This window comes from Sus scrofa, chromosome 13 (genome assembly GCF_054392235.1).
Source record: "Sus scrofa isolate SSC_HxYL_T2T_F1_AM1 chromosome 13, Sscrofa_HxYL_maternal_Yorkshire_Landrace_v2.0, whole genome shotgun sequence".
Lineage (NCBI taxonomy): Eukaryota > Metazoa > Chordata > Mammalia > Artiodactyla > Suidae > Sus > Sus scrofa.
Window position 1 is genome coordinate 39,528,468 of NC_139395.1, and position 20,605 is coordinate 39,549,072.

A 20,605-nucleotide genomic window follows, 5' to 3' on the forward strand; every position below is an offset into this window, starting at 1 on the left:
CGTTTGTAACTCGGTAGAGGGATTGCTCTGCCTGTGTTCCAGGAAGTTCTTGCTCCACTTCTGGGTGCCTCAGCATTCGCCCAGAGGGAATCATTAATCAGCCCGATCTCCTTAATTAAAGCTCTACAATATTTCACTAAAGATTAATATCTATTTGCAAAAAGCTGAATTTTCAACCTGTTAGGTGCAATGAGCACAAACTCTGAGTCACAGATACTCTAAATTCCATCAGTACCTCCAGGGCAGAGCCACACATGGGATGACTTTGAAGGTCTTATGGGGCACTTTCTATATGTGGAATAATTATTCCTACTATCCACCATCACTACCGCTAACATTCTACTACTATTACTAAATGATAGCAACTACTGTTACCCCATATCAGGCATGGTGCAAAATACTTTTTGTGTGTTATCTCATTTAATCCTCCTAACCATCCAGTGAAGTAAGATAAGACTTATCCTATTTCACAGATGAAACAGTTGAAATTTCAAAAGGTTAAGCAATGTGCCTAGCAGCAGAGCCAGTGCATATCATAGCTGGAATTTGCATAAAGTTTGAGTCCATGTCCTTAACAAAGATGCCAAGGTTTCATTATACTTCTTTCATGTTTGGGACCCCATGATGTTCCCATAAAGGTCTTTCCCAATCTATGAATTGGTGAAGGGATTGTATTTGTTAGAATGTTTTCTTCAGCAAATATCTAACTACATGTTTCTACTTCACTAATCAGGATCAGGAAACATATTGTCTCACGCTGGTGGACAACAGTCCAGAGGAGGTGAGCATCAGAGAGGAAGGAAGTCATCCTGGTGGTTCTGGCCCTGTGTCTCTGTAACTCTGGCTAGATCTTCCTCTATGTGTGCTTCATCCTCAGATAAGCTTCCCTCATGGTGCCAGTGTGGTCACAGCTTCCCCAGGCTTTGCTTCTGTACTCCAGAAGAGGAGAAGGAATTAGTTTCTCTCTTTAGAGTGGGGAAGGCTGAAGACATGAAAACAACCTAAATATCCATCAGCAGATGAATTGGTAAAGGAGATGTGGTATATACATACAATGGAATACTACTCGTCCTTAACACAGAATTTGCGGTAACATGGATGGATTATCATACTAAGTGAAGTAAGTCAGGAGAAAGATAAATACCATATGTTATCACTTATATGTGGAATCTAAAATATGACACAAATGAATGTATCTGTGAAACAGATACAAGCTCAAAGACATAGAAAACAGACTTGTGTTTGCCAAGGGCAGGGGGTAGGTGGGATGGACTGGAAGTTGGGGGGAGTAGATGCAGACTATTATAAATGGAAGGGATAAATGACAAGGCCCTACTACAGAGCACAAGCAACTATATTCAATATCCTTAGATAAATCATAATGGAAAAGAATATTTAAAAAAGAGTGTGTATGTGTATATATAACTGAATCACTTTGCTGTACAGCATAAATTAATATAACTCTGTGAGTCAACTATATTTCAATAAAAAAAAAATAGAGCAGGGAAGGCTGTGATGTGCCCGGTCTCTGGTGTCCTCTTACTTCCTCTTTATGGGCTCAAGTGACCTTGAAGATGATCGGATCTGTCATGATTGTCCTATCTCCAAACTGGGTCTGCCCCCTTACCCCAGCTGCACTGCTATGGCAGTAATTCAAGAAGCACTAAGAGGAAGAGGAAGAGAAATGGATATATTTGGATGTATTTAGGAAATCAAATCAACAGGACTTGGTGACCAATTGGAGAGGTGACAGAGAGGGATCTGAGGGTGTCACCGGGTCTCTGGCTTGGATGAGTGGTTGGGACCAGAGAGATGGGGAAGGCAAGAGGAAGAACCTACTACAGAATGCTGACCATGTAACAGGGCCTAATGGATCCAGGTGCCAGTCAGGAGAACCTCCCAAGGATGCCTTTCATGAAATCTGGATTTGAGTTTGGAGCATCACTGTGGCTCAGAATCTCTGCGTCCCTTTCTGCATCCTTGGTGAAGGTGCCTTGGCAAACAGGACGAAGCAGAGGCTCGCATGTGTGCCAAGTGGATGAGTCCATAGATGCTGATAACTAGTATTCTGTCAACCAAGACAAGCAGCAGGAGGGCTTTTGTGGGGGTTATTCCTAGCGATTTGAAGGTCTCTTCACTGCTTGCCGGTGTGGCTCCATGGTAATGTGTTCCTTTGTCTTATACAAATATTAATAAAAATATTTTGCATAGAGCTGTGGGCACCTTTCTGGAAGGTCTGAGGGCTTGGAGCAGCCTCAGGCTGAGGATGAATTGATCCCTGCAAGGGGAGGAGGACTTGCACACCAAGTCCCTCTGCTGAAGATTTCAGAGCTGCTGACAGAGAAGGGAGAGGATTCTCACAGCTTTTCCAGAGGTGACAGTGTGTCCTGAGATGGCTCAGCTGCTGTCCTAGGACTGGGAGCTGGCACCTAAGCTGAGCCTGGAAAGACCAAATAACATCTACATGAAGTGGAGCTGGGCTTAATCACAGGGAACCTGGTTTCCTCCCACCTTCCAGCCCACTCACTGCTTCAGATTTTGGACAAAGGAGTCCTGGGTGGGGAAGTGGAAAGAAATGAAGAGGGTGTGGTGGTGCAGGTGCCAGGCTAGGGATAAGCTTTTGCTCACCTTTAATGTTCAAAACAGCCCCATGAGGGACACATTCTCATTCTGCTCAGAGATGAGGAGCTGGAACCCAAGAGATGTTAAGACCTTGCCTAAGATTGTGCAGTGAGGCCTGGAGGTGTGATCTCCCTGCTGGGATGTCTGATTTTATTTAATTAATTAATTTATTTTTGTCTTTTCTAGGGCTGTATCCTAGGCATATGGAGTTTGCCAGGCTAGGGGGCGAATCGGAGCTGTAGCTGCCGGCCTACGCCAGAGCCACAGCAATGCCATATCCAAGCCACGTCTGTGACCTACACCACAGCTCATGGCAACGCTGGATTCCCAACCCACTGAGCAAGGCCAGGGATTGAACCCGCAACCTCATGGTTCCTAGTGGGATTCGTTAACCACTGAGCCACGATGGGAACTCCCGGGATGTCTGATTTTAAATTTTATGTTCCTTTTGAAATCAGATGCAAAGAAGAGAGGAGAGAAGATCCACAGGGAACCAAGGTGGCCCTTCAGATTCCTTGCAAAATGAATATAGCACCTCAATGTTCCACCCAATCCCCAGGGAATCAGCAAGCTTCACACTGCTGAACTGATAGAAACCATGAAAACCAGTGACAGAGTCAGGTCCAAAATTGTCTCAAAGGACTAATAAAAGGCCAAATCTAACAAGATGACATAGCACGAGTATTGTATATTAGATTCTTGAAAACAATGTGGATTAGACCTGTCCATACATTGTATAGGTGCTTTGCACATGAAATCTCATTTAATGAGCACAGCTATCCAATGAAGCAGGCACTGCTATCCCATTTTGCAGATAAGAAAACAGGTGTAGAGAGGTTAAGCAGTTGGTTAAGTTCACCCTGGTAAGTAAATGGTGGGTCCAGATCTGACCCGCAACCAGGCAGTCTGATCCGAAAGCTCATCTTCTTGACCACCATGCATTGTTACCTTCTGACAGGAGCTAGCTCAAAATCTGCTTGTGCAGAACTTAGATGGGCTCCCATTAACATCTGGGAGGAAATGAGGATGCTCACCACTGCTGCTGTTATTTAACAACTTAAACAATAAATAGAGTAAAGGGATAAGTAAAATCAAGGCTAGGCTAATCTTTTGTTTGTTTGTTTTTTGTTTTTTATTAGGGCCGCACTCGAGGCATATGGAGGTTCCCAGGCTAGGGGTCGAATCGGAGCTACAGCTGCTGGCCTACACCACAGCCACAGCAACGCAGGATCTGAGCTGTGTCTGCGACCTATACCACAGCTCATGGCAATGCCAGATCCTTAACCCATTGAGCGAGGCCAGAGATTGAACCCGCAACCTCACGGTTACTAGTCGGATTTGTTTTCGCTGCACCACAATGGGAACTCCAAGGCTTGGCTAATCTTCTCATGGATGCTATTATTATCACCCAAAAAGAAAAACAAAATCAAGAGATCCAACTGAAAAACCATTTACAATAATATAAGACTGCAGTATGAGGGTCTATTTAAGAATAGCAGAATCAATGATTTTTTTCTACGTCAATAATCCCTTATAAATTTTACTTTAAAAATCCCATTCAGAATAGTAATACAAATATGAAGATCTCAAAAAGAAGTGTACAGAACAAACTCAACAAGAAATATATAGAAACTATATATAAACAGATGACAAAAATTTTCCTCAGAGACACAAAAGAAAACATGAATAATTTAAGAGACATGCCTAATCAAGAGTAGGAAGAGCTGGAGTTCTCATTGTGGCTCAGGGGTAACAAATTCATGAGGATTCGGGTCCAATCCCTGGCCTCACTCAGTGGGTTAAGGATCTGGTGTTGCTGTGAGCTACTGGCATAAGTCATGACTCGGCTCAGAAGGATCTGCATTGCTGTGGCTGTGGCTGTGGCAGCAGCGGCAGCTCCAATTTGACCCCTAGCCTGGGAATTTCCATATGCCTCAGGTGTGGCCGGGGGGAAAAAAAAAAAGACCCAATAATTACAGGTGGCAGTAATTCCCATACTAATCACTGAGATGCAATTCTGTTAACTCAGTGTGTTTTTGCAATTGAGATATTACTTATCTACAGGATGACAATAATTCCCAAATTAATGGTTTTGTATATTTTTAACTATATTTTTAATACTGGCCTTTTTTTTTTTTTTTTTTTGTCTTTTTGCTATTTCTTGGGCTGCTCTCGCGGCATATGGAGGTTCCTAGGCTAGGGGTTGAATCGGAGCTGTAGCCACAGGCCTACGCCAGAGCCACAGCAGCTCGGGATCCAAGCCACGTCTGAAACCTACACCACAGCTTATGGCAACGCCAGATCGTTAATCCACTGAGCAAGGGCAGGGACCGAACCCGCAACCTCATGGTTCCTAGTCGGATTCGTTAACCACTGCGCCACGACGGGAACTCCTAATACAGGCCTTGTAAGTGAAGTAATATGTGTTCTTGGTTAAAAAAAAACATATTGTACAGAAAGGTTTGTAAACTGTTTCTTGCTTCATCCTTCCCACCTGGAGCCCCACTTTTTGGAGATGGTCCTTATTAACATGTTTAGCTGTTTCTTCTGAAAGTTGCCTCCACATTTTAGAGACTGATCAATTTTGGACATTCATGATTGACCTCTTACTATGGCAAATGGGGACTTAGTTGCCTTCTACCACCTCTCTCGCTCTAATGGCCCAATGTAATATCACTCTTAATTTTTTTATAGGTTACGCTTGTCACTTTCAGAGATTTGCTTACACTCTACTCTTACTAGGTCAGCAATAGTGTCTTGTGCCTCTTCATTTGGTAAGATGAAGGTGGTAACATCCCTACAAGTCTTCTACCCCTTTCCACTCCATTACCTGAACTTAAATGTCTACATTATCAGGGTGGAGGATATTTACGTTACACTCTTTTCTCCTGAAGTCTTGCTTGACTCTAGGTAAGTTTTAAAAGTGGAAAATTATTAAACAGTGATTGCTTTGTCACAAACACTGCTCATTACAGAGCCAACTTGTGTGCTGTGACGATGGGGCCTTCCTTGAACAGGTTGGTTTTTGTTTTTCCTGGAGTTAAAAAAGATCTTTCCTACTGTTCTCGAATTGTTTGCCTTTAGTCCAAATTCTGGAAGGTGTAAGACTTCTCAAATTTTGCCTCCAGACTCCAGCCTTCAAGCTTCTGGTCCTGTTTGAGCTGATTGCCCATCTCTGCAACTTCCCTCCACCCTCTCTGCTGACTCTCCTATTTGGGGGGACCGTGTGTGAGCCCTTACATTTTAGATTCCTAAGAACAGATGGGAGGTAATTTTTCTCACTTCATTTTTTAAAATTAATAATTATTATTATTTTTTGGCTGAAGTATGCTCTGGCCTGACAGAGGATCTCAGTTCCCAGACCAGGGACTAAACCTGGGCTATAGCAGTGACAGGGCTGAGTTCTAACCACTAGACCACCAGGGAACTCCTTTTTCTCACTTCTACATAATCCAAAATGACTTGATTCTATTCTAATTCCTAATGGCTTTAACTCATATTCATAATTATTGTCTGAATCACTTCATTTGGAGCTGCAAACTGGCAGATTTTTAAATTACTTCAGTCTTTCTACATCTTTTAGCTAGCACTCTGCTGTAAAGAATTTTTTCTCTTTTTTTTTCTTTTTAGGGCCACACCCTTGGCACATGGAAGTTCCCAGGCTAGGGGTCGAATCGGAGCTACAGATTCTGGCCTACACCACAGCCAGAGCAATGTGGGATCTGAGCCCCTGTCTGTGACCCACACCACAGTTCAGGGCAACACTGGATCCCTAACCTACTGAGCAAGGCCAGGGATCAAACCTGCATCCTCATGGATCCTGGTCAGGATCGTTAACTGCTGAGCCATGAAGGGAACTCCCTCTCTCTTTTTTTAAAAAAAATCATCAAATAATCCAACTGCTGCTCCTAAAAAGCTGGATTGCTTAATTCTTCTCTCAACAATTTTTAGGGAAAGGAGTTGCTGAAAGCACCATAGGTCAGGTTTTGTTTATAAATGTCAGTTGAACGTATCTGTGAAAAAGAAAACAAAAAACACCTGGCTGCTCTTCTATGGGGTTGATGTATAAACAATCCACTGTGAGTCCTGGGTTTCTTTCTGTTTGGCAACCAGAAGGGTGGGGGAGTCCTGAATCAAATAGATTCAAGTCCCAAGCCTTTGCTTCAGGACAGATCTCACCTCCTGGGAACGCTTCCTGACTCTCCTGTGGCCTTGTGCAAAGAATACCCTAGGTACCAGCTTGACCCACTGTAATTCTGGCATTTTAAAATTTCATGCTCCACATGTTTTCAGAATAATTGCTGTGTCCAGAAAAGCTGTGTCCGCCTTAGCAAAGCTGGCCTCTTCCCCGAGCTGCCCCCCAAGCCTTGTCCACGCATCGGGGCTTGTGTAAAGGAAAAAGATCCCTAATGACTCTCCAGTCCTATTTGGTTAATCTGTTGTGTTGCATTGAATACTCCTGGGTCTAGAGTTCACCGGAGCTTTGCAGAAAAAGGAGAAAAGGAGGACATTTAAAATGTTTTGTAATCCTCTTGTCTCTTCAAGCAAAGATTGTAATTTCTGGTTCAAGGGAACTGTAGCATAAACAATCTGCCTTATTTTGTTTGTCCCAGGGAAAAAAAATACAACTAACACCCAAAGTGGCCTCCTTTCCTGGTGTGTGTACATATATACATACATTCACCTTCATTTCTTTCTCAACACAGATGTGAGCTCTCTGCTGCTGTTCTGGACCCTGAACTGGACCTGAGAGCTGTGGATACTGGACACAGATGGTGTGGCCACATCCCAGGGTGGAAGTCATTTCCATGCTCTTCCCCAGAGAGCTTCTCTAGGCAAAACAAAACTGCTCACAAAGGGTTTCCTTATCAGAACAATGACAGGGTGGAACTTGCCAGAAGACCTGTGTTGCAGTGTCCTGCATGGCATGGGCACCGGATAGGCAGTCAATAAGTATTGCCTCCCCACCCACCCTGCTCCCAACAAGGCAATCCCGCAAGTGTCCTCTAGACCTGCTGTTCTATGCCTCCATCGGTAAAATAGTGGGGATCAAGTAGAAAGCCTCCTGGGGAAGCAGATGGGAAAGCCCTGGACTCACAGGTAGGGGTTTCAGCAGCGCTGTTCCTAAATGGGTAGAACTTTGGAGAAGAGTCTTCACACTGAAGCCTCCCTTGGGGAACAAGTCTACTAAGGTAGAACTTATGACTCCCATGATTCCCATTTGCTTTTCCATTTTTTTTCTTTCAAAATGAAACTATATGCATTTTTTCCCCTAATACATCTATATTATAAAAAAATTCAAACACTACCAAGAAGGACCAAGTCTTCCTAGCCCATGGACTTAACAGCTGGATATAAAGTCATTCAGACCTAAAAAATGAATATCACAGAAGTGTGAATAACAAACTTTTTTAATTACATTTTTCCCCACTGTACAGCATGGGGACCCAGTTACACATACATGTATACATATTTTTTTTCTCTAATTCTGTTCTCTCTTGAAACATATATATTTATGTACTTCCCCCATCTGTGTATGACCTGTATCACTGATATCTTCCCAGGTCAGCTTCTATTTACACGGAATTCTATTGTCTGGAATCCTGGACCTCCATTCCTCCTCTTGGCTGATCTAAAAACCTGATATCACACACCTGTGGACTCCCTGGGGTGTTCTTGGTGACTTCTCATCCTCACAAGTTTCCCCAGAAAGGAGGGTTGGGGGTGAGTGTATCTGAGTTTTCACAATGCTTTCTTGTGAGTGCAAACCATGGTGATATTCTGAGAGTGTCCCCCAACACAGGAAGGCCCCCAAAGCACCATGACCCTGACTTGTATTTTGGGATCCCCGCTATTTATGAAATATTTCCTCTGCTGTTCTGCCCCAGAGAAGTTGAGTCTGCAGAGATGTAAACTGGATCTCTACTCTGGCCTCATTTTTTTCTTCCTTGTTTCATTTTTTAATTAGAGTATAACTGAGATACAGGAAAGTGCATGCATCATCTGATATTTACAATATCACATAAATGATATTGGAACCATCTGTACATCCATCACCCAGGTGGAGGGGCTGGACATGCCAGCATCCAGGTGCTTCCTGCTCCTGGACTGCTTTTCCAATGCCCAAGTCCTAGTGCTCTTCTCACTGCCTGTGGGGCCAATAGTACCAGGAAGCACATAGCTGGGCCACTGCATTTCCTACCCCAGATGTCATTTCCTCATTCCCCCTACCCTCACCCCCCAGGACCTATTCCAAAGAAGTCACCATCCTGGAAGAACTAGCCAGTGTCCTGGATCTTCCCATCTCCATTTTCCTGCATCCCCACTTCTGCCTGGATCCTGATGCAGACCAGAGCTACCAGCAGCCACCCCGCTGTAGACCCGACACAGTCCAGAAAGGGTTAAACTCAGGCGAGCACCAGCTCCACGCAGTTAATCCGGGATTCTCGGCACTGATCTCCGCGCCTGTCATTTGCATTTCTCTCCTTTGTGCCGGCTTTTCTTCCTCCCCGACCGCGGGCCCGGGCGCCCACATTAGCATACGGTGCCCGGCGCGCCGGCTGCAGAGCCCCCGCTGAGCGCCAGCCTGCGCGATCTGCAGGCGCCATCAATTTTTCAGCACTTTTCTCATTTCTCATTACAGTCAGGCCCATGCGGATCCCCACTCAACACCCTCAGCCGTCCTGCCGGCGAGCCAGGGGCTGTCAGGTCCCTCCTCGACCCTCCCTTGCACGCCCTAGCTTGTTGAGGCCCCCACCGTCGTAATTAATCACAGTAGTAATCCCGGCCAAGCCTGCCTTTCTGCATAATTATGTCAATGCGTTCGGGTGCCTGGGCTGACAGAAATCTGACCAACCTTGAGAAGTGGACCTTGTATCCCTCCCCCAGCACCACCACTAGGGCCTGGGTTCCTTGCCTAACCCTGCCCCACACTCAGGTGCAGGCACTCAGGAACAGAGAGGCACGCCCATGCTGAGAGGGGCGCTGAGGTATGGGAGTGGTGCATTTTTATGGGCTAGGTAGTTTTGCAGGCTAAGGGACTGGGGGGAATAGTCTAGCTATCTTGGAGAAAGGGCACATATCTCTAGGAATTGGAGCACCACTTACTTTAGGGCCTTTTATGGGCAGCATCGAAACTGTCATGGCGCCTACGGGTGCATCATTTAGCTTATATATTACCATGCTTGCACTAAGGGGGCTCAAGGTCTACTGAAGGTCAAATCTTCGACCATCTTCAGCCTGGTAGGTACTATCCAGTTTTTGCTGTATCCTGTTCTTAACGGTTGTGTCATTTTTTTAAAAATGGTTGTGCCCTGCCCCCTTCCCTCCTTCTCAGAAGCATGGCCACAGCCATGAAGTTATCTTTAGGTACCAAAGTGGGTGGTTGTCATAGCGATGTGTGCATTATTAAGACAGTGTTGTTCATCCCGGCAGCTAATCCTATAATGAAGCTGGCTCATTATCAGGTTGAGGCAAAAATGGCTTTTCTCTCCTTTTTGCTGTAGGCTTGGGGTCCAGTGGGGTCCCCAGCTCCAAGGTGGATCACAGACTCCTAGCAAGCATCTTTTTTTTTGTTTACCCCAACCTCCTTTCCTGCCTCTTCTAGGGGAAGATACAGGGGGATGGGGCTGGGCAGGGCTCCTGGAAACTTTGCCCACAATATGTGCCATCGCCAGTGTCTGCTGCTTTGTGCAGCACTTAAGCACACCTGAGAACTATGTTGGCCCAGGCAGCTGGAGCCTGTGTGAATTAAAATTCCAGATTGGCCTGAAAACAGTCAGTTCCCTTGCTTTTCTTCTGCACCTGTTTCTCTTGCTTACCTAGTCCCAGAAAACCAACCCAGAGACCAAATAGTGCTTTTTGCATCACCACCATTTATTTAATAGGGACTTTGTTTCCCAGTGCTCGTTGCAATTTTGAGTCTCTTAGTTTCATTAGAAGTTCACTACCACCTCAAATTTGGGTGCCTGCTATTTTCCTTAATGACCAGATGTCAGTTATTTAAAATCATTTTGGAGATTGTCATTGCTTTCTTTGTCTACCTGCTTTTTTTTTTTTTTTTTTAAGATTGTTACAGAAGTCTGTTGGGCTCAAGTTTAGTTTTCATGCTGCTTGTGAATCTCAACTACCCTTTTCTTTTAAAGTTATGCTGCTTCTAATTTTGCTCACCATTCAGCTTAAGGAAGCACCCTTTACAGAGGGAAAGGTGAACACAAACCAAGTAAGCTGCTGCCAAGTATTATGCGGGTCATCATGGATCTGAGAGGTGAGTGGGGAAAGGAAATGGCTTGTACCTTATTTTGTTATTCAGTGTAGGTCATGGTGAATAGAGATGCTGCCCTTCCAGGGACAGCCCTCAGTGATGCCCTCCGCACTGCCTGTCTCCAATCCACCATTTCCTCCAGAGCTTTCAACAGCCTGCCCTGCAGCTTTACAACAGGCTAGCATTTTGTGGTAGGTTTTCTCAGAGCACAGTCACCCATGTGAGAATCACCTGGGGACTGATTAAAATGCCAGTCTTAGAGTCCCCTACCTGACCAACTGGAGCTTCCATTTTCCTTAGGTAAATATGATGCACATAGATTATTTTTCATGAACCTCTTTGTGAAATTTAATACTGGGTTTCCTTTTTCTTTCCCTCCTCTTACAAGTAACATAGGGATATAGTGAAGCTGGTTCAGGGAAAATGAGAAATGATTCTTGATCTCCAGGTACCCTCCTTAGGGACTCCTACATTTTTCAGGTTTTTTTTTTTTTTTTTGGTCTTTTTTGCCTTTTCTAGGGCCACTTCCCTCGGCATATAGAGGTTCCCAGGCTAGGGGTCTAATCAGAGCTGTAGCTGCCGGCCTATGCCAGAGCCACAGCAACGCAGAATCCGAGCCGCATCTTCTACCTACAGATGGCAATGCCGGCCCGAACCTGCAACCTTATGGTTCCTAATTGGATTCATTAACCACTGAGCCACGATGGGAACTCCTAGTTTTGTTTTTTTTTTTAATGATTTTTATTTTTTTTTTCATTGTAGCTGGTTTACAGTGTTGTCAGTTTTCTGTACAGCAAGGTGACCAGTCATACATACATGTATACATTCTTTTTTCTCACATTATCATGCTGTATCTTAAGTGACCAGATATAGTTCCCAGTGCCATATTCAGTTTTTTTAATGTATCTTTCTAGAGATATTCTTTACAAATATATTTATATAAATCCCTTTAAGATCCACAAATGGCAGCATCCTAAATACATTGTTCTGTCATTTGCTTTCTTCCCAACGCAGTATATCTTATCTGTGGTTTCATATCAACATATTGAGGTCTTTCTCACTTTAAAAAATGGTGGTGCAGTAGATTTTGTGTGGGATGTAGTATATTTTATGGGTCTGATAAAGCTGCTGTCTGTTTCTGATGAGACATCTTTCTCTCCTCAGGCTTTAAGAATAGGGTCTCACAAATCTGTAACCACCCCTGGGAAAAGGAGACAGATGATTTTTTTTGAGCCCTACTTTTGACCATAAGCTAGCCTGTCTTGGATTGGGTTTCCCTCTAGGCTGACCTGGATTCCATTGTGGATCATTATCTGGAAAGTGATCACAGGGAACTCCTGTAGGACAGCAGGGACGACCCGGGTTATTTATACACTGGGGGCTGATTGGTTGTTGGTGGGGGTGTTGAATTCCCCTGCACTTCTGTTCTGGCCTCACTAGGAAGGTGGGTCCCAGTGACCAGAGAAAGCAGATCTCAGGCAAAGAGATACAGGTGCCAGCAGCTGGAAGTGGGCAGGTGTGCACTGAAATAGAGTGTGTGTGTGTGTGTGTGTGTGTGTGTGTGTGGTTGGGGTACCAACAGTGACTACTGCACAGGTGGAGGCCAAAGTTTCCCAATTCATCTCTGTATTAAAAAAAGAGCCATTGACATGGATGCAGTGTCAGAAAAATAGAATGTCTTCCTAGTTCTGCTTTTCTGAGTGGTGACTTTGGGGAAGTTGAGTCATCCAACCTTTTGGAGATTTACTTTTCTCATCTGGAAAATAGGGTTAATAGCACCTGTCTCAGGATGGTTTTGAAGATTAAATGAGATTTCTAGTTTTGGGAAAAGGGCTTCAGATCTCCATGTGTGTAAGATTACTGTTACGTATAACAGTTGACCCTAGGGAAAGCAAGAAATTTGCCTCATTCAGAACGTGCCTGAGGTCGCACCACATTTGGTAATATCAGAACCCCTATTCCCTGATGTCATGCAAGTTATTTTCTAAAAATACCCACTTTCAAATTCAGACTAACCCAAATGGCACCAAGAGGCCAACAAAATAGGAAGAAAATGATTCACGGGGAAATACTTTCCATCAGGAGAAAAGCAAAACCTTTAAACCTGAAGAAGTAGTATCACCTTGTTTATCCAAAAAAGCCTGGGTTTTATGGTCATAAAGATGCTTGAAGTTTGCTTAGTTCAGTGGTTTCAAACACTTTTAGTCTCAAAACCCTTCCTTTAAAGAGAATGGTGATTAAAAGCATTACCAGGTGAAAATGGAGTGCTCCTTCAGTGGAGTTTGGTGGGGACTCAGGCCCTCCCCTGGGTGTCACTCACTTCCACCTTTGCTCACCCCAGCAGGCCTCAAGTTACCCCAGGCTCTGCAGATGTAGTTTGTAGACAACTTGCTTGATATAAAGGATGAGGTGGGGCCCCATGTCATTCCAAGCTGGGGCCCCATTAAATGGTCCAGAGAACACGGGCCAAGGCATTCTGGAGGGTCAATAACTCAGGGCTGCAAGACCCCAATCTTGGAGAAGAGGAAGCCAGTGAGACCTCCACCCCCAGCTCTGATTCTGTGCTTTAAGGGTAAGCTCTTGAGTCCCTTTCCCCCTGACCCCCTTTGAAGTTGGGAGCCCCACCTGAAGCTCCAATCTGTCCAGTGCATTGTCCGCTCATTTTCCTTCATGCTCAGCACACTCTTTCCCCAGCCCTCTTTGCTCTCAAGCACATAAGCTGATTCTCACTGGTCCCAAGGGACTGTCCTGCTAGGCCACTTCCCTCCCATCAAGCCCTTAGGAGAGGGGGATGGGATGCCCAGATCGATGAGGGCACTTGTCTGAGGTGTCAAAGCTTCCGCAAGCCACTGGTGCAGAGCGATTTGGGCTACATGTGGTTCACGGTAGCTGTTGATCCCCTGTGTCCGGGTATCTTCTATTTTGCCTTTCCTCTTATCCAAATTAGCCTCCTCCCAGGGCCTCGTTGCCCCTCCAATATCAGCTAAATAGTACCGGGGAAGACAGTCTTGGATACTGATGGGCACCTCTTTTCTCCAGGGGAGAAACAACTGGAAATGGGATTGGATATGTCCATACATGTCTGGCAAGAACAACTCTGATCTTCCTGTTGTGACTGTGCTACTTCCTGGCAGGCAGCCCCCTAAGCCTCAGTTTCCTTGTCTGTAAAATTGTGATGGTGATGCCGTCCTCCTTGGGTTACTGTGAAAACTGCACAGAATGATGTGTATGAAAGGGCTTTGGAAATTGGAAAGTCTTCAGGATTGAAAGGGACACCTTTATTACTGTCCCTTTGTGATGGCTGTGGAGCTGTTATTCTGTTAAGGTGGAACAGAGGCAGCGTGGCATGGGGTGCAGAATATACTTGCTTCTCCAGGAAAACTTGCCCTTTCTGGAGAGAGCTGTGCCCTTCAGATGCCCATGACCCATGTGGGTGGGAGTGGGTGGATAACTGCCCCAGCTTTTCAGTTCTCCTTTGGGGTTATTCAGAGGCATGATCTTGTTGTCTCAGAGGTCCTCAGCATGGCCCCAGTACTGCTTATTAACGCACCTCTTACTAAATTTCCTTCCTTCTTTCTCTCACCCCCCACCCACTCTCCTCTTACCCCACTCTCTGGGGGTTCTCCTCCCAAACAAACTACCTGTACCCTAATCCTTGTTTCAGGGGTTCATTTTGAGGGAGCCTGGACTGAGACACACAGCCACTTGCACAGAAGCGGAAGAGGGTCGAGGGAGGATGTAGGGAGAGCAGAGGGTCAGGCCTCCCACAGCTGAGAAGGTGATAGGAGGCAGGGAATAGGGGTCTTGCTCAGTGACCCAGGAAGGATGTGGGGTCCCTGGAAGCTGCCTGTCCCCTGCTAGCATGACCTCAACTGGAACCCAAGGCTCCCTCCCAGCCCTGTGCTAGCTTGTCCTCAGAGTGTTCTCTGCCTGAGGCCACTCCCGGGCTCATCTATGCCCAGCTGGGGAGGGGACATAGCACATGGGGGTTGTGGGCTGTAGTGAGGGCTCCACCCCTGCGAGCTTCTGGGCCGTGTTGAGTGTTTGGAGCTGAATCTGCTGAGAATATGTCACATACCCTAAAGCAATATGATGAAGCAAAACAACAAAAAGCAAATTGGTAGGGGGGCAATTTGAAATTGAACTTACTACATGAACTTGTACACGTTGAACTTCTCTGGGTCCCTATTTTCCATCTGTAAAATCAGTGGTGGGGGGACTGGAGGATCTCTGTGAGTTGTCCTAGCTCAGAAATTTATACAGGACCTGTCTTCACTGACTGCTTCTAGGTACCCCTGGCAGGGATAAGTCAGGCCTGAATGAAGGTTGGTTCACAGCTCATCTACACCATCTAGAGCATTACATGAAAAAACAGTTCCCAGCATGGCTGGAGCCCACTGCAAAGTGTTTTTTTCCACCTTGGGTCCTGTCATGTACTCCTTGTACTGAAGCCTTCTGCTTGGAAGGCTGTGATGCCATATCTTGTAGGTATAATCCTCATTCTGCTTCTTATCTTTCTTCTCTCCCCCATGTAGATTTATAGGTTTCTGGCCCAAGTTGGGGAAGAGGGGAATTATTTATAAAGTTTTTTTTTTTTTTTTTTTTTTTTTTTTTTGCCTTTTAGGGCTGCATGTGTGGCATATGGAAATTCTTAGGCTAGGGGTCGAATTGGAGCTACAGCTGCCGGTGTATGCCACAGCCATAGCAACACCAGATCTGAGCTGCGTCTGTGACCTACCCCACAGCTCATGGCAATGCCTGATCCTCAACCCATGGGCAAGGCCAGGGATAGAAACTGCGTCCTCATGGATAGCAGTCAGGTTTGTTAATGCTGAGCCACAGCGGGAACTCTGTACTTTTAAAGTTTTACTACTAGGTTGGTCTGAACTTTCTTAATACTTAACCCTAAGGTGAGGTATGAAGAGGTGTAGTGGTTTGTGCTTGACTTTGGTGCTGGTGGTGTATGTGGACCTTTGTGGACCTGTCACCCATGGCTGGACTGAAACCAGGTCCTTGAGAGGGCGTGGTGTGGAGCATTCCCAAGGCCTGTTGTGCAGCCTGGGGAAAGGCAGCGTCAAGCAGTTGCCTGAAGTTACAATCACTGGTGTAATGAACTTGAAAGAGAAATTCGTTGGGCAATAGAAAACTGAAGAAAGTTATATTTGTTAGACGTCTATGTTTGTAGACTGAGATTTTATTTATTTATTTATTTATTGGTCTTTTTTTGCTTTTTCTAGGGCCACTCCCATGGCATATGGAGGTTCCCAGGCTAGGGGTCTAATTGGAGCTGTAGCCACCAGCCTACACCAGAGCCACAGCAACGTGGGATCTGAGCCCAGTCTGCAACCTACACCAGAGCTCACGGCAACGCCGGATCCTTAACCCACTGAGCAAGGCCAGGGAGCAAACCTACAACCTCTTGGTTCCTAGTCGAATTCATTAACCACTGTGCCACGACGGGAACTCTGAGATTTTATTTTTTATTTTAGAAAATTTTTTATCGGAGTGTAGTTGATTTACAAAGTTGTGTTTCAGGTATATATATAGCAAAGTAAGGCAATTATACATGTACACATATCCGTTACTTTTCAGATTTTTTTTCTATATGGGTTATTACAGAATATAGATTTCCCTGTGCTATGCAGTAGTAGACTGAGATTTTCTATGTGCTTTATATAGACTATTAAGTTTAATGTCAATCTGATATGATGGGAAAAAAAACAAATTTTATTTTATTTACTTTTTTGGTGTTTCTGTCTTTTTAAGTTTGCACCCATGGCATATGGAGGTTCCCAGGCTAGGGGTCCAATCAGAGCTGTAGCTGCTGCTCTATGCCACAGCCATAGCAATGTGGGATCCGAGCGATGTCTGCAAGCTACAGCACAGCTCACAGCAATGCCGGATCCTTAACCCACTGAGCGAGGCCAGGGATTGAACCCACGTCCTCATGGATGCTAGTCGGGTTCGCTAACCACTGAGCCATGATGGGAACTCTGAAAACAAATTTTAGAGTCTGATCAGCACTAGATTTGAATTCAGGTCCTTTTGCTTAGTTATTGAGTGATTGTGGGTTAGTTGTGTAACTTTTCTAACCTTCATTCCTGCACTCTAAGCTTCATTCCTGCACATGCCATATCAGGAATGATGATACTTACCTTGAAGGGTTGTTGGGGGGTTAATAGTGATTCCTATGAAAGCTCCAATAATGGGTTTTCAATATGTATCATTTTACTAAAGGTCAGTTGTACATGAAATCAATTTACAGTTACATTTTACTAAAGCTCCTTTATATGCTGTTGGTCCACTTAATTCTTAACAGAATCATGTTATTCAAAAAGTTCTTAGCAAAGCTATTCCTTCTGGGTATTGTTGTAAGCAGATTTAAATGGGGTGAACCCCAATGCCATTGTCTTCACGGCCCAGAGTCTGGCATAGCCCTACCTGGACAGCAGGCCACTTAGAGAGTGACCATCTTGCCCTTCTTTTTCTCCAAGAATGACACATGTAAAACATGGGCTTGTTTTCCCAGTGGACCTTTGGTATTTGTTTTTGGTTGGAAGAAGTGCAGCATTTGACTTTGGTATTTGTTTTTGGTTGGAAACCATTCAGTGAAGGAATTCCCTTCCTTTCTCCTTTCCAACATCTCTCCCAATAAAACGTGAATGTTCTGTAGTTTACTGCTACGAGGGGTGAGAAATACATCTGTATTGGCCAAAGCCAAATCGCCTGCAGCTGGACAGAGCTGTGATCAAGGAGGAGAAAAGGGCAATGAGGTGACCGCACTGCCTAGTATTCAGAACTTGTTAAAAACTGGCTGACTCGGTGGAAAGACTTGCAGACAGAATGCCTGCTGTCCTCAGAAGGCTTCTCTTGGAGCATTGTAGCTCTTGTGCTGAAAGCAAGAAGTCTTAGGTATCCTGTCCTCCCATAGTGCCCAACAGAGTGGCTTTTGCTCCCATGAATGGCACTCACTTTGGGGACACCTCGATTGACACCGCAGAATCTGGGCACACTCAGAACTCTCACTAGCCCCTCCTCACTCACCATGAAGCCTCTGCACGCCATGTAAGTCTGGAAGCTTAGTTCCAGAACCTGGCTGGGCATCACTTCCAGCTCCTCTTTTGAATTCACTTACTTTTGTCTGGTGTCCTCAGTTTCCATTCCAGCTGAAGTCAGCCTTCCTACTCAGTCCTCTGGCAGAATATCTATTTGGTTTTTCTGTTTTCTTTTTACCTCTGGATGCTTTCTTTTAGCTGGATTACACAGGTTTTTTTTGCTTTGAGAGGGAGTTTATCTTACTCCATGAATCACCACATGTATTAGTCAGTTTTTATTTCAATAATGCAGCATAACAAAGAGCATACATTTATTATTTTTGCTTATTGGTCTGTGGGACATTGAACATGGCTGTGCCTCAGACTGTAGGTCTCCACAGAGCTCCTTCCTCTGGTACCAGAGGCTCTTGTGAGCATGCCCTTCTCATGGCACGTGGCAGAGGCTCAAGTGGCCAAGTGTGATGAAGCAAGGACATTGAAAGCCTCTGCCCACCTCACCTCCACTGACATTCCACTGGACAAAGCAAGTCTTATGGCCAAGACCCTTGTGAGTCAGATGGAGATGTACCTCCTTAGTTGTCTAGTGGGGGGTGGGCACTGCAGAGTCACATTGCAGAAGATGAGGATGCCCAGTGCTATGGTGGGGGTACCCAGGAGTTGGAAAGAATAATCCAGTGTGCCATACTGTGCCAGGCCTCATGCTCTGGGCAGCCTGGTAGAGCCAAACATCTGACTTCCAAGGAGATTCACTCCCTGTTGATGAGTTATCCTTCTGTGAATTACCAGAAGATGCCCCTTCTGGGTGGATTGATGAACAAAGGGGCCCCTTCCTTTGGGATGTTATACCCCTAGTTTGGGTGCTTGGCTTGCCAGGTGGAGGATGGGCTAGAATTCAGCTTCCACTCACTCCCTGGGGCACCCTGGTGCCAGGTTACCTGAGCACCCCCAGGGGTGGCTTGCAGGGCCTAGAAAAGCACTTTTCTCACAACAGGGTCCAAGCTATGCAGGTTGGCACATTCAGGGGGTAGTTTTCTGTAGCTGTCAATTCAAGCCAAAATGCTTCTTTTTTCTTTCTTTCTTTGACTCTCTCTTTAGAAAAGAAATGAATACCTTTCCTTCCCAGAAGTAGCTTTGCCAGCCAACCACAGAGGCCAAAGATAATGTAAAAGGAATGAGGGGCGTTCCTGTTGTGGCTCAGTGGAAATGAATCTGACTAGCATCCATGAGGATGCAGATTTGACCCCTAGCCTGGATGTGGCCCTAAAAAGACAATAAAGAAAGAAAGAAATAGAAAAATAAAGAAAAAGTAAAACGAGATGGTTACAAAACATTTATAGTTGTAGAGTAGCCCATCTGTTATTGAAGAAAGGCCTTCTTTTTTTCCCCCAGGAAAAAAAAAGCTCACAGCCACCTTCTAAGTTCAGAGAAAACACCACGCCTCTCTGGACAACAGTAATAATCAATTCTGACAATAGTCTCCTGAGCTCAGTGGTCTACAGTGACCAGTCCTGCAGTGTACATGAAGTGACCCCCATCACTGCCCACACACTTGGATTCATGGCGGCCAAGCATGTGAACCTGTCACGCTTACCTTCATACTTCCTAATTATCAGACATACAACCAATGGATCGGAACTCTAGTTTGGAGGCAAGACCCAGATTTTGGCAGATGGCATTACTGGCTCTGCATTCTTTACCTGCCTGACATCCTCATTCTTGCTATGGCCTCATTGTGGGTGGGGTATAGTCCCCATCCCTTCACTTTGGGCTGGGCCATGCAACCTTCTTGAGCCAGTGATATCTTGGCGAAAATGAGTGGATACCAGTTCTAAGCCTAGGCCTTGAGAGGTTTCAGACGTGTCTGATTTTTCCCTTCTGCTCAGAGGAGACCTTCCAGGCATCTGTATCCCTCGTGATCTGGGCCCTGGAATGAACACATGTGGAGTAAGTGTGAGCCAAACCTCAGTGAGAGCCAGGACGGACTCCATCCAAAGCTGGAGGCAGAACCACCCAGCCAAGCCCAGCCTGGATCTGCCAGCCTCCAGCTGACTTGGGGACCCACAGACCCATGAATACACGAATGAAAATGACGATTACTAAGATTGAGGTGGTTTGCTATATAGCAATAGTGCAGCAACAGTTAATGCACTTGCTTGCTTTCTAATCGAATGCCGCAGTATATTGACCTTGGACACCAGACATGGTGGGGACACAGGAAGCACCCCAGCAGAAAGGCTCTTTCTGACTTGAGGGCTGGGATCTGCCTCAAGGAGAAGGTGTGAGACTCAATTAAGATACAATTAAGATCCTCCTCCGTGGCCTCCCTTTTATCTCCTGTCCTCATTATCCCACTTCCTTTTCTTCTCACCGTGGGAATGGTGCCGCTGTTGCATGCTGATGAGTTTGTCTGTGGCCCAACTTCTGAGCTAGAGACGTCTGGGTAATTAATTTGGATTTAAGCTCCTCCAACCAGCCCTTGATAGACCCATGACTGAGTGCATTGGAAGGCCTTGATTTCTCCCGGGCATTTTTTGGGTACTTAGAGGTCAAGAGTCATTTGATACCTGTCTATCTACAGTCGGTCTCAAAGTGAGTTTTCAAAAATGCATGAAAATGTACAGTTGTTTCAAGTGACTTAGCTTACTCCTGGGAACCTCCCCCACTC

The 20,605-nt window shown here is 45.4% G+C and overlaps 2 protein-coding genes across 13 annotated transcripts in view; both read left to right on the plus strand.

The window, feature by feature from the left end:
* The window catches only part of LOC100623639 (zinc finger protein 621), a 64,987-nt gene extending 55,954 nt beyond the window's left edge, over window positions 1-9,033 (plus strand). The window contains exons 8-9 of the transcript XR_014822785.1: window positions 7,329-8,346; window positions 8,867-9,033. The gene's annotated coding sequence lies outside the window, so the exon portion shown is untranslated. The remainder of the gene's footprint in view (window positions 1-7,328; window positions 8,347-8,866) is intronic.
* Window positions 9,034-9,656: 623 nt separating this feature from the next.
* The window catches only part of CTNNB1 (catenin beta 1), a 405,454-nt gene continuing 394,505 nt past the window's right edge, over window positions 9,657-20,605 (plus strand). For 10 of the 12 annotated variants that reach the window (XM_084987098.1, XM_084987099.1, XM_084987096.1 and 7 more), the window contains exons 1-2: window positions 9,657-9,864; window positions 10,799-10,888. The gene's annotated coding sequence lies outside the window, so the exon portion shown is untranslated. Of the gene's footprint in view, window positions 9,865-10,689; window positions 10,889-20,605 lie in introns of all 12 variants that reach the window. The other 2 variants (XM_084987104.1, XM_084987107.1) reach the window with 1 other exon arrangement.